The 15,847-nt window shown below is 31.5% G+C and overlaps 1 protein-coding gene and 1 long non-coding RNA gene across 9 annotated transcripts in view; one reads left to right on the forward strand and one right to left on the reverse strand.

The window, feature by feature from the left end:
* LOC127728612 (uncharacterized) overlaps positions 1-14,680 on the forward strand; it is a 34,663-nt gene extending 19,983 nt beyond the window's left edge. The window contains exons 3-11 of one of the 3 annotated variants that reach the window (XR_007994253.1): positions 2,341-2,394; positions 3,329-3,511; positions 4,356-4,460; positions 5,350-5,655; positions 7,495-7,621; positions 8,728-8,857; positions 9,811-9,966; positions 11,688-11,795; positions 12,588-14,680. This is a non-coding gene — a long non-coding RNA (uncharacterized LOC127728612). The remainder of the gene's footprint in view (positions 1-2,340; positions 2,395-3,328; positions 3,512-4,355; positions 4,461-5,349; positions 5,656-7,494; positions 7,622-8,727; positions 8,858-9,810; positions 9,967-11,687; positions 11,796-12,587) is intronic. The other 2 variants (XR_007994254.1, XR_007994255.1) reach the window with 2 other exon arrangements.
* LOC127728572 (uncharacterized) overlaps positions 1-15,847 on the reverse strand; it is an 879,051-nt gene that overhangs the window by 500,096 nt on the left and 363,108 nt on the right. The gene's annotated exons all lie outside the window — the stretch shown is intronic.

A 15,847-nucleotide genomic window follows, 5' to 3' on the forward strand; every position in this document is an offset into this window, starting at 1 on the left:
ATTTTTGTCGAGCCTTCGACTTTTGTCGAAAAAGCGAGACATAGCGATCCTACATTCCGTCGGCGTCGTCGTCGGCGGCGGCGGCGGCGTCCACAAATATTCACTCTGTGGTTAAAGTTTTTGAAATTTTAATAACTTTCTTAAACTATCCGGGATTTCTACCAAACTTGGAAAGAAGCTTGTTTATGATCATAAGATAGTATCCAGAAGTAAATTTTGTAAAAAAAAAATTCCATTTTTTCCGTATTTTACTTATAAATGGACTTAGTTTTTCTGCCAGTTAACATTACATTCACTCTGTGGTTAAAGTTTTTGAAATTTTAATAACTTTCTTAAACTATCCTGGATTTCTACCAAACTTGGACAGAAGCTTGTTTATGATAATAAGTTAATATTCAAAAGTAAATTTTGTAAAAAAAATATTCCATTTTTTCCGTATTTTACTTATAAATGGACTTAGTTTTTCTGCCAGGAAACATTACATTCACTCTGTGGTTAAAGTTTTTGAAATTTTAATAACTTTCTTAAACTATCCTGGATTTCTACCAAACTTGGAAAGAAGCTTGTTTATGATCATAAGATAGTATCCAGAAGTAAATTTTGTAAAAAAAAAATTCCATTTTTTCTGTATTTTACTTATAAATGGACTTAGTTTTTCTGCCAGTTTAAACATTACATTCACTCTGTGGTTAAAGTTTTTAAAATTTTAACAACTTTCTTAAACTATCCTGGATTAGACCAAACTTAGACAGAAGCTTGTTTATGATTAAAAGCTAGTATCTAGAAGGAAATTTTGTTCCATTTTTTCCGTATTTTACTTATAAATGGACTAAGTTTTTCTTCCAGTTTACATTACATACAGTCTGCAGTTTAAGTTTTTAAAACATTTATTAGATTCATAAACTATCCTGGATTTTTACCCAACTTGGACAGAAGCTACTTACAATCAAAAGATAGTATAGAGAGGAATATTTTTATTAATTTTTTTCCTCATTTTTGCTGAGCCTGTGATTAACAGCAAAAAGTAGGCGAGACACTGGGTTCCGCGGAACCCTTACGAATTTTTGATTATGGGCCCAGTTTTCAAGTTGGTCCAAATCGGGGTCCAAAATTAAACTTTGTTTGATTTCAACAAAAATTAAATATATGGGGTTCTTTGATATGCTGAATCTAACCATGTATTTTGATTTTTGGGTCCCGTTATCAACTTTGTCCACATTGAGGTCAAAAGGGTCCAAAATTAAACTTTGTTTGATTTCATCAAAAATTGAATTCTTGGGGTTCTTTGATATGCTGAATCTAACCATGTATTTAGATTTTGGATATTGGACCATAATAGGTGAATGTTCAATTAAAAATTATTAAGTTCTTAGACCACATTCATTCTGTGTCAGAAACCTATGCTGTGTCAAATATTTAATCACAATCCAAATGCAAAGCTGTATCAAGCTTGAATGTTGTGTCCATACTTGCCCCAACTGTTCAGGGTTCGACCTCTGCGGTCGTATCAAGCTGCGCCCTGCGGAGCATTTTATTATATCTTGCATTAAAATAAAATTTAAAAAGATTTGATCAGCTTTTATTTTTACTTAAATCCTTTAAATTTAAGTTTGGCCTTAGGAGTCCAGGCATGATGAAAACAAATACCAAATGCAGAGCCAACTAATGCGTTCCATGACAAATGATTACATTTTTAACAATGTAAATTAGATGAAACTCACAAGGTTAAACAGATGCTAAATTTATTCATTGCATTTTTATTATCATTATCAAACTTTTTCACTGAAATTCTGAAGTATTGACCCTTTTTATCTTGCATTAAATTCATATTTCAAAGTTTCGATCAAATTTTATTTTTATTTAAATCTTTTAAATTTCAGTTTGGTCTTGGGAGTCTAGGCATGACAAAATCAAATATGCAACATATTTGTAGAACCACATCAGTCATAGTAATTTTCAAGTGTTTCTCCTGAGAGTTGTCCTTCATTGTTAATGTTTTGTGACTTCCTGATGTGTCTGCAGTATTACTATTTCAATGTGAAACAGTGTCCACATTCGCCCACCAGACAACACAACAGAATTTTAGATTTTGGAGTGCAAATGCGCCTGCTGGCACCCACAAGAATCCACCCCTGCACAAGTCATTATCAAAATTCGCCATCAGACAACACAAGTCTGTGTCCACATTTGTAACATATAAGAAGAAATATTTTTGAAACAAGATGTTAAAAGGCCACACCAAATTAATTTCTAGTTCTTCGGACCCCTACTGTAGAATAAGAGGAGTGAACATGAATAATTTTATTTTACTCGCATGACATAATTATTGTTGTTTTGTAGACAGTGACACAGAAGATGACTACATTGATGTTAGAAAAGCAAAGCACAAAATAGGTGAGAACAAAGAATTAATTAAAATATGTTAAAGGCATGAAACTTGGACAGAAGCTTAACAGTATTCAGAGGAAAATTTGAAAAGTATTTATTCTCATTTTCCATGTTTTATTGATAAATGGACATATTTTTTCTGCATCTAACATTGATATACAGTCTAAGATTAAAGTTTTTCAAACACCAATAACCATTATAAGATTTTACGAAACTTTGACAGATGCTTCTTATGATCAAAAGACAGTATCAAGAACAATATTTTGAAATTATTTTTTTCATTTTCCCTAATAAACATGATAAACTGAATAATAGAAATTTACAAATGGACTTAAAGTCTTGGGTTAAATTTTTATGACATCAATAACTTTGTTTATCCTTCATGGAATGTTACGAAACTTAGACAAGTATCTCCATGATTAAGAAATAGCATCTGAAAAAAAACATTAGATTTACAAAAGAAAATTCAGATATAACTGATAAATGGACAAGTTTGGTTGTTGGCAACCTCACACTTTAACATCAACAGCAGCAATAGCAGGCGAGACACATGATTACGCCAAACCCATTAAAAATTTATATTTATCCAACATATACACTTATGTTGAAAAAGACTTATCTGACTTTACGTCAATACTATCTACTGTTCACTAATGTTGAAATTAGAGTAATCTGAGTAAATTTATAATTTTTCAAGTTTTCTTTTTTCTCAAAAAAGGAAAGTTTGTTATATTGTCACTGAATAAAAGATTTGGCATATGTATCAATGAGACTTCGAATCATGTCTTTCCATTTAAGACCAGGCGATATTTAAAAAAAGTCTGTTCCCCAAACCTTGGTCATGGTTTTTAGATAGAATAGACTGGCAAGTATTTTTTTAGAATTGCAAGGCTCTGATATTTCTCCAAACAACTTTATCTTTTATTCTTTTTAATTTTAGCCAGGAAACATGAAAAAACATCAAAGGTATTAAAAGACAAGGAGACTGACTTCAATGTTATAAACAGCCTTGTGAGAAAAAATGTTTAAGTACCAGTAACATTCAGACAATACAGACCTGTCAAGCTATGTTGTATAAAAAGACCCATGAGGAACAGTCAGATTTCATTGAGTGAAACATAAGGTATACTCAATATATATATATATGAATAGAATTTATTTGATTGTTTGATATGCAACAATACTTGGATTTATACAATTTCATAATGCTATATAACATGCTATAATTTGGTTGAGAAAACCATATTAAACCACCAAACCAATAACTGGCAAGTACATGTACTTTCACATACTGATATACTGAGTGTACATGCTGCCTTCTGCTTATAGCTACCTTAACTTATTAAGAAGTCTAATAGAACTTAATTTAAAGTAAGTTTTATTTAGATATTTTTTTTGTTTTGTCTGCAACAAAGATAGCAGACATCTGGTAGAAAAATAAAAAGATGTGGTATGATTGCCAATGAGACAACTCTCTACCAGAGACCACATGACGTAGAATTTAACAACTATAGGTCACCGTACGGCCTTCAACAATGAGCAAAACCCATACCGCATAGTAAGCTATAAAAGACCCCGAAATGAAAAATGTAAAACAATTCATACGGGATAACTAATGGCCTGATTGATGTACAAAACAATAAACGAAAAACAAATATGATATACAGCAACAAACGACAACCACTGAATTACAGGCTCCTGACTTGGGACAGGCACATACATAATGTGGCTGGGTTAAACATGTTTGAAGGCGCCAACCCTCCCCTAACCTGGGACAATGGTGCAACGACACAACACAAGAACAAACTATGGTGTTTATTTTCTGAAAAATAAAATGTCTCATGATACATACAAATAATGTAGGGATATCCTTTATAAATTTTACTCATTTCTTTCAGATCAGATGAAAACATGTGTTCTTGAGATCTATTTACATTTTTCCAAGTGTTTTTTATTTTTGTACACAGGTGCAATGATGCCAGTTTAGAAGACAAACAGTTGACTTTTGTGCTGACTGGTAGGAGAGTATGTGAATATGCATGAAGGATTGTGTATGGCATAAAAAGAAGGAGGTATAATACCATATTAGTATGAATAAAATAGTTAATAGGCTACACATCCATAAGACAGCAACCCAACATCAAAAGTAGCGATTCAACATTCTGTTGTAGTTTGCCTGGTTAATTTTTAATATATACAACATTTGTATTTAAAAAGGAGATGTGGTATAATTGCCAATGAAACAACTATCCATGACGAGGATGCAAACAACTACATGTCACTGTAAGGCCTTTAACAAAGAAAAACCCATTTTGTATAGTAAGCTATAAAAGCTCACAGAATGTGAATCAATTCAAACAAGAAATCCAACAGCCTAATTTATGCTAAAGCAATAAACAAAAACAAAATATGACAGACAGCAATCAACAACCATTGATTTACAGGGTCCTGACTTGGGACAGGCACATAAAGAATGTGGCAGGGTTAAGCATATTCGAGCTGGCTGAACCCTCCCCCTAGTATGCTCAGTCTGTGGCTCCATTTTTTAGACATAAATAACTTTTGTCAAACACTCATGTAATTTATACCAAGGGTGCCACATGTGGAGCAGGATCTGCTTACCCTTCTGGAGCACCTGAGATCACCCCCCGGTTTTTGATGGGGTTCGTGTTGCTCAGTCTTTAGTTTTCTATGTTGTGTTATGTATACTGTTGTTTGTCTTTTGGTCTTTTTGCATTTTTAAGTAAAAGTTAAGGTACAGTCTGGAGGTTTTTTTTTAACAATTTACTTGAACGGTGTTCAATTTCCACAGTTAAAACAAAATGAAAAATGTTTGTTATGACAAAAGACAAAATTTCAATAAAAGGATTGGTCAAATGGATCCCAAATAACCGAAGAAAAAAACACATGAATTAGGAGTGGTATAAGCCCTGTAATATTTTTTACATTTATAACATTCAGGTATTACTACATGAAAAAGAAATGTTTGTCTACTAACGAAGATTTAGACAGTTCTGATAAAAGATGTAGCCAACAATACAAGAGTCGCCAGTACCTTGAAGCAAAGAGTTTTGTGTCTGGTCTATGCAAGAGATATGGTGATGATCAGCCTGACATAATAGAAATACATTTTCCATCATGTCTCTCTCTTCTGCAAGTTTGGACGGATTATAAATCTTCCTGTGAGAATTTAGAATCCCCTATTTGTCTTACCCAAGGTTCTATGGAATGTGGAGTGAAGAGTTTCCTCATGTTAAAATTCCAAAGGTTTGTATGGAATAATATTCAGAACAAAGGTGTTGGTTTATGAACATGATGAAGGGTCAATAATGGCTCTTAAATTCATTGAAATTCATTTCAAGGTATAATCAGTAAAAATTTGATAACAAAATATGCAGATGTCTAAATCATATCTGAAAAATAGGAAATCATCAAGGTCTGACACATCTCAACAGTAATTATGCCAAAGCTTTACCTAAAAACATATGCTATCAAATGTATTTTACAAAGATGTTAATGTGTATAAAATATATTTTTGGGTAAAGTCATGACAGACATCAATTTTGTCCAAAAACTATGTGTTAAATGGTCAAATATGTTAATGTCAACATGTTTATGAAAAAAAATTTCCTTTCTGCACTCAAGTATAAAATAAGTAATGTGGTATGATTGCCAATGAGACAACTATCCTATAGAGTCCAAATGACATGGATTTAAGCAACTAAAGGTCACCTTAGGCCTTCAAAAATTAGAATAATTACTATATTTCAACCTTTTTATTTATAAAAAAAAATGAACTTAATGTTGAAAGTCTTGAATAACTTAACTTTTTTTGAAATTTCATTGGCCTGATAAAGGCTATTTATATCATACCTCCTGCTTTATGGCAGATAGTTAACACTTCCGTCATATAAAAAAAATGTCCATTCATGCATAAATTAATAATTGTACATAGAATTAAATAGATGTCCTTTTTGTTGAGCCTGCGACATTTATGTCGCGAAAGCGAGACATAGCGATCCTAGATTCCTTCGTCGGCGGCGTCAATATTTAGGTTCAGTCTGTGGTTAAAGTTTTTTTAGACATCAATAACTTTGTCAAACCTTCATGGAATTTTAGGAAATTCGGACAGAAGCTTGTTTATGACCAAAATACAGTATCCAGAGCAAAATTTTAAAAATATTTATTTTCATTTTTCCGTATTTTACTGATAAATGGACTTAGTTTTTTTTTTACAGTTAACATTCAGATTTAGTCTGAGGTTAAAGTTTTTCAGTCATCAATAATTTTGTCAAACCTTCATGGAATATTAGGAAATTTGGACAGAAACTTGTTTATGACCAAAAGACAGTATCCAGGGCAAAATTTTGAAAATATTTATTTTCATTTTTCCGTATTTTACTGATAAATGGACTTAGTTTTTTTTACAGTTAACATTCATATTTAGTCTGAGGTTAAAGTTTTTCAGTCATCAATAACTTTGTCAAACCTTCATGGAATTTTAGGAAATTGGGACAGAAGCTTGTTTATGACCAAAATACAGTATCCAGAGCAAAATTTTGAAAATATTTATTTTCATTTTTCCGTATTTTACTGATAATGGACTTGTGTATTTTACTTATAAATAGACTTAGTTATTTTTACATTTAACAAATAGATACAGACTGGGGTTAAAGTTTGTTACACATCAATTACTTTATCAAACCTTCATAGAATTTTATGAAACTTTGGCAGAAGCTTTTTTATGATTAAGAGATAATGTCTGAAGCAAACTTTTGAAAATATATTTTTTTCATTTTCAGTATTTTTCTGATAGATGGACTTAGTTTTTTACAGTTAACATTTACAGACAGTTTGGGATTCAACTTTTTTGACATGATAAATTTGTAAACCTTCATAGATTGTTATGTAACTTGGACAGAAGCTAATCTTCAAGACCATGAAAAAAGCATCTAAAGAAAAAGTTTGATTTTTTTTTTTAAATTCTGTATTTTACTGATAAATGGACTCACTTTTTAAGTCAACATTACACTTTTACACTGACAGCAGCAATAGCAGGCGAGACACAGGGTTCCGCAGAACCTCTTACGAATTTTTTATTTGTAGTATCAGAAGCTCAGCAAATGTAACGAGTGTGTAATCTTTAAAGAGACCATCAGCGAAAAACTGACAAAGATTGATTTGGGGTGCTGAAGGACAAGAGAAGATCTAGAGCACATATGCTTCTTCAGTAGTAAGAATTCTTTCCACACTTGAATATGAATTTCTTGTATTTTTCATGTTTAATGCAGATACATCCCCATTTTTAGCTCACCTGACCCAAAGGGCAAAGTGAGCTTTTCTCATCACTTGTCGTCCGTCGTTTTTCATTAAAATGTTCTCCTCTGAAAGTACTGGGCCAAATTTAACCAAACTTGGCCACAATCATCATTGGGGTATTTAGTATAAAAAAGGTGGTCAATGACCATGCCTGCCAACCAAAATGGCTGACAGGGCTAAAAATAGAACATAGGGGTAAAATGCAAGTTTTGTCTATTATCTTGAAAACTGCTATTAATAGAGATAAATCTGACAGGGCAGAAATGTTCAGAATGTTGTGATCTACCTTCTGTCCATTTACATCAAAACCGTCAGTTGACTCTTTATTGGAGTTATTGGTCTTAAATGGCGATATTTACCAATTTTTAGTGTTTTTGCCTATTATCTTGAAAACTATAAAAGATAGATACACTTTAAAAAGCAAAAATGATTAGCAAGGCAAGATCTACAAACAAGTTAAATTTTGCTGAAATCTTTAGTAGACACTTTATATGAGTAATTGCCCTTAAATTACTGTTTTTTTACCCTTTTTTTTGTGTTTTGGGCAAAAACTAAAGAAGATGGAGAGAAACTATCAACAGAAAAATGATCAGCAATACAATATCAACAAAAAAGAGATTATTGTCATAAATTCTATTTTAGTCTACAATGTTGGAGAATGTCCATTGTTGAAGATGCACATAGACCTAGGTGAGCGACACAGGCTCTTTAGTTTAGTCACCCCCATGCATAGGTATAAAGATAGTTTACGCTTCCTAACATCACTACACCTTGATGTTGGGTAATGAAACCTGGCATGATTAATCACCACTTCTAGAAGGTGTGTTGGGTATAAGGAAGTCATGGTCATAGAATTAGCGCAACTTAGTCGTGCATCCATGTGCGTATTTATTTTTTTTAAATACATTTTTTTTCTCTAACTTTAAAACCCGTTTGAGTTTTGGGGTGTATTGATAGTGGTGCATCAGTGAAATTCTGCCATTTGTGGGTATATTGTATATATTTTGATTTTTTTTTCAGTCTCTGCAGAGAAAAATATTTTAAACACATCAAGAAATCCAAAGAACATCCAAGCATGTATACATCTGTTATCAGTGACAATATGGATCAGTCCAAAACAAATCTGCCAAGATTTACGTTACATTTTAAGGTGAGTTTATTTTGGAAGTGTGTATAAAATTGCAAAGTCCATTATGTCTATACAACTAGATTTAGGTTATTTGGTCTGACCACTGGGATGATACATCACTACATACTTCTTACATAATACATTTCATGGTAGTTACTTTTATGTATATTTCTGAAAAGAACATGATATTTCACTGCAATAATCAATTTCAATATTGAAAACGGGTTGACAGTGTTAGATTAATCATATTTGTACTTTATAAAATCACTTTTACAAATATTTGGTATATCATTCGAATGGTCTCTTTTAATTTTGCTACGAATGTCAGGCAAATGTTAGAATTTGTGATAAGGTCACACATGGGAAACCTATCTCTGTGTTGACATTTTATTTAGTACTATATTTACTTGTTATTAAATGATTGATTAACTTAAGGCGAAGCAGCAATCATATGAACTAACTGGATGTGTAGCTAAAATAAACATTCTGACAGGAAAAAAACTTCTAGCAGTATTTATTTTCTTTTAGGCATTTTGTATGAGACAAATATTATACCATTCTAGAAGGGGGGGGCTATATTGGTATCACCTTGTCTATCTGTTTGTACAACAAATATTTCGTTAAACTTTTCTAGAAACTACTAAACAGAATGACTTCATATTTGGTCAGCAGCTTGACAGTGATGATTTGTGATATGTGAAGCATCTGAAGATCTGTCAGATACCTACTTCCTGTTTGCTAATACTTTGAATTTTTCAATATTTGAATGAACTTAACCTTTTTTGTCACATTTTTCTCAGAAACTACTGAACACAATGACTTTTTATTTGGTCAGCAGCTCAACAGAGATGAGTTGTTAAGTGTGCACCTTTCAGATATGTCAGATAACTACTTCCTGTTTGCCAATATTTTGAATTGTGAGTGCATTCTGGTTTAAGTTATGAGCACATGTTTTTCAACAAATTTTTTTTCAGAATGAAACAACACTTGAAAAAATGCACCACCATGTCACAGGTGTTTTATGTCACGGATTAAATAAGGCATACACATTTACATGGACAGATCAGTTTTCCTCTGATTGTAATATCACCTTGAATTGTTTGATGTCTGTGTTAGGCGATGTAACAAAAGTAAGTATTAATTATCAAGTTCAAAGTGAAACAATTGACTAAAGTTCACATGCAGGAGAAAAACACATTTTTATTAACTTTACAATTTATGTATCTACAAGAAAGTCAAAGTGTATGGAAGCCACTTTTAGTCCATTAATTTTAAACATCAAAGAACCATCTACAATATAAAAATTAAGAGATGTGGTATGATTGCCAATGAGACAACTATCCAAAGAGTTCACATGATAAAGTCATGAAAAATAACAGATGAGTCCAATCTAGCATATTATATTAAATTGGAAATAATAATTTGACAAGGTTGCTTTAAAACCCTTAAAGTTAGATACATCGATATCACTAACAGTTATAAACTTATATGAACTTTTCATTATTGGACTGTGTGGTGCCAAGTTTGCAACAAGTATGGAAATCAGTATGAAATTTTGGTGGCTTCATTTTCATGACTATGATAAACATCATAAGAGGATAGGCCTATAATTGCTTTTCTTTTATGAATACAATTATAGTATTGTTCTTAACCCTGCTTTGTAGGCTTTTCTCAAAATCAATACCATAAAGTCATTGACAGATGTGGTGGGTGTAATGTTGCTATATATTTCATATAAAAATAAGGATAGGTATGATTGCCAATGAAACAATTATGCATAAAGACTAACGGACAATGATGTTGACTATTGCAGGTCAAAGTATGGCCTTCTGCAGTGAGCAAAACCCATACCCTATACTTAGCTAAAATGCCATGTGATGACAAAATGGAAAACAAATTCAAAAAAGAAAACCAACAGCATGCTTGTGTCAATCTCTTGCTGACCCTGATAGTTTTAAAAAACAATTCTGAAAGTCTATTTTGTTTACTTTTGCACTTGAACACTATGTAAATCTCATTTGATGGAGGATTATTTTCACATTCACATTTCTGAATTATATATATATCTAAATGCATGAACATCTATATGCATGAACATTATTAATAATATAGTCTATAAATTTCAATTGCATTTTTATTTTCTGTGGTATTTAATGGTTTTCTTTATACCAAAAATTAAGTAAAATATTATGGAAATATAAGCAAAATTTTTGGCCGGGAAACGGGATTATAGTATGGTGATGATGGGCAGGCAGGCGGGCGGGGAAAAGTGGGTACCTAATTTGTGTAATCAACTCCACCTATAGTTTTCAACCCAGATCCCTGAAACTTCACAGGAAGATTGCACATATGTGAAAGTTGTGCACCTGCTATTATGGAATTGTTTGAGGAATTTTTTCTCATTTTTACAGACTTGGAAACTTAGTCACTTTTCAGCAAAATTTATGAAAGAGGGTACAAGTTTTTGTGTAATCAACTCCTACAGTTTTCAACCCAGATACCCATAGACCATTCTCCATTGTTTAAGAAACAATGTGTGCAACCCGGTCATTTTAGTCTTTGATCTATTTTTTTTCGAAGAAATATGATAAATTCACTGAAAAAGTGGAGAACAAATTGCCTATCTCATGATAAGAGGTGAAATGAAACAATGTATTCATGCAGTTTCACCATAAATTAACATTGTTGAAAATACATCTTTTCTTAAAATTCAGCTGTGTTACTTTAACTTTGGCATACTTTATATGCTAGGTAATATGTCTTGTTCAGTATTAAAGGATTGGAAAACTTTTTATTGTAAAGATATCATGAATATATAATATGTATAGCTGTTTCACTTTTTTTCTTTTAGGTAAATGGTGGTTTACCTCCTACACTTTATATTCAAACTGATGACAACAAAAATAAGTTTGTGATAATGTTCCTAGCAATATTGGTGAAAATGGAAATTGTAAAAAAGGTAATTATTTATTTTATTCTTTTGCATTTTTTTACTGATAGATGGACTTACCATGGTAACAAAATTTGGTATTTGAATATTATTATAGAAGTTCTTTTGCATACATGTATGATTTTTTGTTATCCTTACTTCCAGTTACTGTTAAATTAAGACATTACAGCATGCAAAACATTTTTAGTTCCAATATTCGTTTATTGCAAATTTAAACACTTTATCACTATATCATGTATAAGTTTGTCATTACAAAATTTCACAAAATTTCCTATAAAATTATATCATCAAAAGAGAAAATGTTTCACATAACAAAGCAAAAGTGCTAGTCGTATGACCTTATAGTAGGTCAGATGTCACAGAATCTAAAAATCACAATTGATTCAATTGCTTAAAATGTACTGAAATTCTAAAGTTCATTTAAAAACACAGATTAAGAGTTCAACTTGATCATTTGATCAGTGACACTGCCTTGAGCAGCTTGTCAAGTTTGTAAATTGTCAGTAAAATGTATAGATGCCAAAAATTACGATTTTCAGTAATTGGAATTATTTCCCGACCATAGACCATAACGTGCTATAGTCCATATTTTGCTTGTTTTTGTTCTGTTAATTATTTGTGTTGAACAGAACAGTCCCCACTAGATATTGTGGTGATCATATTGAGACTTGATTTTCTGTTATTATCCTGCACCAAAAAAGGGTTGGCATCTATGTAATTTTATTTGAACTATATGAGAATTGGAATTGAAGCATTAGTTACTTATTTCAAATCTATATCTATTTATGTTTTTTTTGACAGATCAAGCTGACATTCCTCATGGTTGGTATAACCGAATAAGGAAAAAATTAGTGGTATCATTCTGTTGATGAGAACAGATCTACCAAAATGGGTAAAGAATGGTAAACTAAATAGAGAAGATGAACTTTGGTGGATCAACTACTTATCAGCCTTGGAGAAGAGAAGACGTCCTGCGCCAAAGACTCCCTTGCCACAAAATATGGGAAGATACAAGAAACCACAACATCCACAACCAGCTATGGAGGATTATATGTTGGCGGCAATTAACAACCACATACAGACATTTAATAGGAACACCAATGTCAGGATTGTCACACATCGACCACGGGTTTAAGACCTCAAAACTGATTTTTATTACTGAATTGTATTTTTTATATTTTGTCTGTAATGAACCTCATAGGAACATTTGATAGATAAACCATCTTCTAATGAGCACTGTGCTGCCAAATTTGTGTTGCTATTAATGAAATGACTACAGCATGTTTTGTGTCAAGTTTAATTCCCAGAAACTTGTAGCTATGTATAATATTTCACTCTCTTATTAAGTTGCTATACAGCAAAATTTCAGTCACGATCACAAAGTGTTGTTCTTGAGTGACTTTAGAAATATCTGTAGTAATAAATCATTCTACTGCTGCCCTTTTGTAAAGACAGCTCTGCAATATAGAAGTCACAATGATTTGAGTTAAAGCTGTAGTGACTTTATCAAATTTTACTTCATGAGTTTATTTTTTAAAGCAAAATGGAATATATATATCAATGAACATGTTAGTAATGTATCATTTCAAACCGTTTTATCTTGGCCAATATCTTAGAAACTAATGTTGTTGAAATGGTATGAATGTATAATTTGACACAAAGGTGAAAAGGCATTTCTAAATTTAAAATCTGAATCGATTGAATGCAAGGCCACCCTAAAAAAAATTCTTTGTTACATGTTTTAGACAAGAAAACGACGTTAAAGCAGGAAAAAATCTTTTAAAAAAAAATTGGAAACAGTTTGTGTCATAAAATTTTTCGGGTAGGTAGGCAACATCAAACAATTTAAATTTTATTTTTGGCCCAATGGATATAAAGTTTTAAAAGCTTTGAAGCTGATACTTAGTTTGGCTTATTGTTGTAATGGATATGTTATGGTGTTATTAGACATTCCAATTAAACATGGAAGGAAGACATACTGACACCACTTCTATGTCTTGACTTCCTTATGAATTGAGGGTTTTAGCAGATGTCTGTATGAAGCAAAATATCATCTGCATTGATGTACTATAGTTTGCCTCTGTTGCATGGAAATCTGTTTTTAACTTTAACACACAAAAAAATTATGATTATTTTGAAAACTAAGTGTTTATGTATAGCAGTGCAATATATATAATGTTCACAATTGTATAAATGTAAATATAAAACAAAATATTTGTAAATAATATTTTAATTGCTTCAGTGAGTGTTTTGACAAATTAATTCAGTGATTATTTTAAAAATGGTGAAATTGCTATTTCTATTCTGAAAGGAGTAGATGTGGTAAGTGCCCTATTATGTCCCAATTTGAAGTAAATTATTTCAGGATGAAAAGCTTTTGAAGATGATGCATAAAAACCTATTGAAATTAGCCTGTTTTAATTGGTAGGAAATGAAAGTTATACTTATTTTTATTTCATGAAAAAAATGCCGATAAATTAATAGATAAAAAAAACAGCATTTCTCCTATCTATTCATTGTTTTAACTATGATGCATTGTAATAAAGGCCATTCAATAATAATTTGTAATTATAGGTAGTAGTAGGGGTCATATTGGGGCCTTATTGAACCTTCTCTTTTGTACAAGATAGGAAATAGAAAGCTTTACTTAGCCTTAAAATTCAAATGTATGCATGTATGATTATTAGACAAAAGAACTTACTTTTTTTACTCGTATTTTTTTTATTAGTCAGGCTTTATGCTTTGAAGTATTGACATTTAATGAAAAAGATGTATATCTTAGATAGAATTCACCAGTGTAAATAACAACTTTCATTTGGAAAGAAATGTGTTGATGTATCAATTTTCCATAGTTCTTTTGTAAATACAAAATAAATATTTTATGTCAGAAATAATTGTCTTTTTTTTTAATTTGTTTGTCTTAATACAATAGTAGAGGTTTTAATTTATAATTTTGTTTGTAAAAGGTTCTGGGTTGTCCTTTCATCAACTTACTGGTCCTTCATTTTCAATTCAAGGCCAAGAAACCTCATTACACTGTAGTTAATGTATTATTCAAGAAAAAAAGAGAATGTGTGAAATATTTGTAAGGTTTCTAAATGTAATCATTTAATGGTCAAAGTACCAGAATCAAAGGCCAAGGCGGGAAACATTTCAAATTTTTAATTATTCTGACAAGTGAAATATTAAAAAAAAAGAAGACTTTTTTGATGGTCATGCAAGCATGAGAAATAGTTTGAATATTCTAGATGTTTATTTGGATTGTCAAAGTAATAAATTGCCATTTATTTCATGAGAAATGTGGTCCTTGCTATTGGATAAGAAAGAATGTTGGGTAGAAAACATTTTCATGAAATATTACGAAACAACTACACATAAAAGTAATTGCACTATCATCAGTGTTCCCAGCTTCACATGTATTTGGTCTTCAAAATGAGCTAATATGTGCACATCCAACTTCAAGACTCTCCTGAGCAGCACCCTTTGAACCTATTCAATGATACAAATAGGTTTTGTCCTGGCTGGACAAAGTAGAAAACGCCAGACTTAAACATGATTTTTTTTCTGGCAGTGTCAGCGTCGGCGTCAACAATCTACTAGTTTGTGATTAGGTTAGTTAAAGGGGCACCACTGTTGGTAGGTCATTGATATTTAGTATGCAGCTGTATTGACATTGGCACATCTCATTTCCATGGATATTGTTAGTCCCTGCCCCCTCAGTCATGGTCTTTTGGTTTTGAAACTTTTGCATAGTCTACATGTTAAAGTTTGTGTTTAGGTCAGTTTTAAGGAAGGGAAACACTTGTGAAATTTGGTATGCAATTGTATTAGTATTGGCATTTTTCATTTCCAAGATGGTTATTTGTCCCTGCACCTTCAGTTATGGTTCATTGACTTTTATTGTTTTGCACAATTTTAATTTCAAACAATTGCATCATACTATCAAAATTGAATAAAGACGAAATATATCACTGCGTCAACAATTTATTAGATACAAAGCGTAATCTATTGACCACATAAATACTGGTGCAGTCTCTTCAAATTGATTTTTTTGTCATTTC

This window comes from Mytilus californianus, unplaced genomic scaffold, assembly GCF_021869535.1.
Source record: "Mytilus californianus isolate M0D057914Y unplaced genomic scaffold, xbMytCali1.0.p SCAF_2, whole genome shotgun sequence".
Lineage (NCBI taxonomy): Eukaryota > Metazoa > Mollusca > Bivalvia > Mytilida > Mytilidae > Mytilus > Mytilus californianus.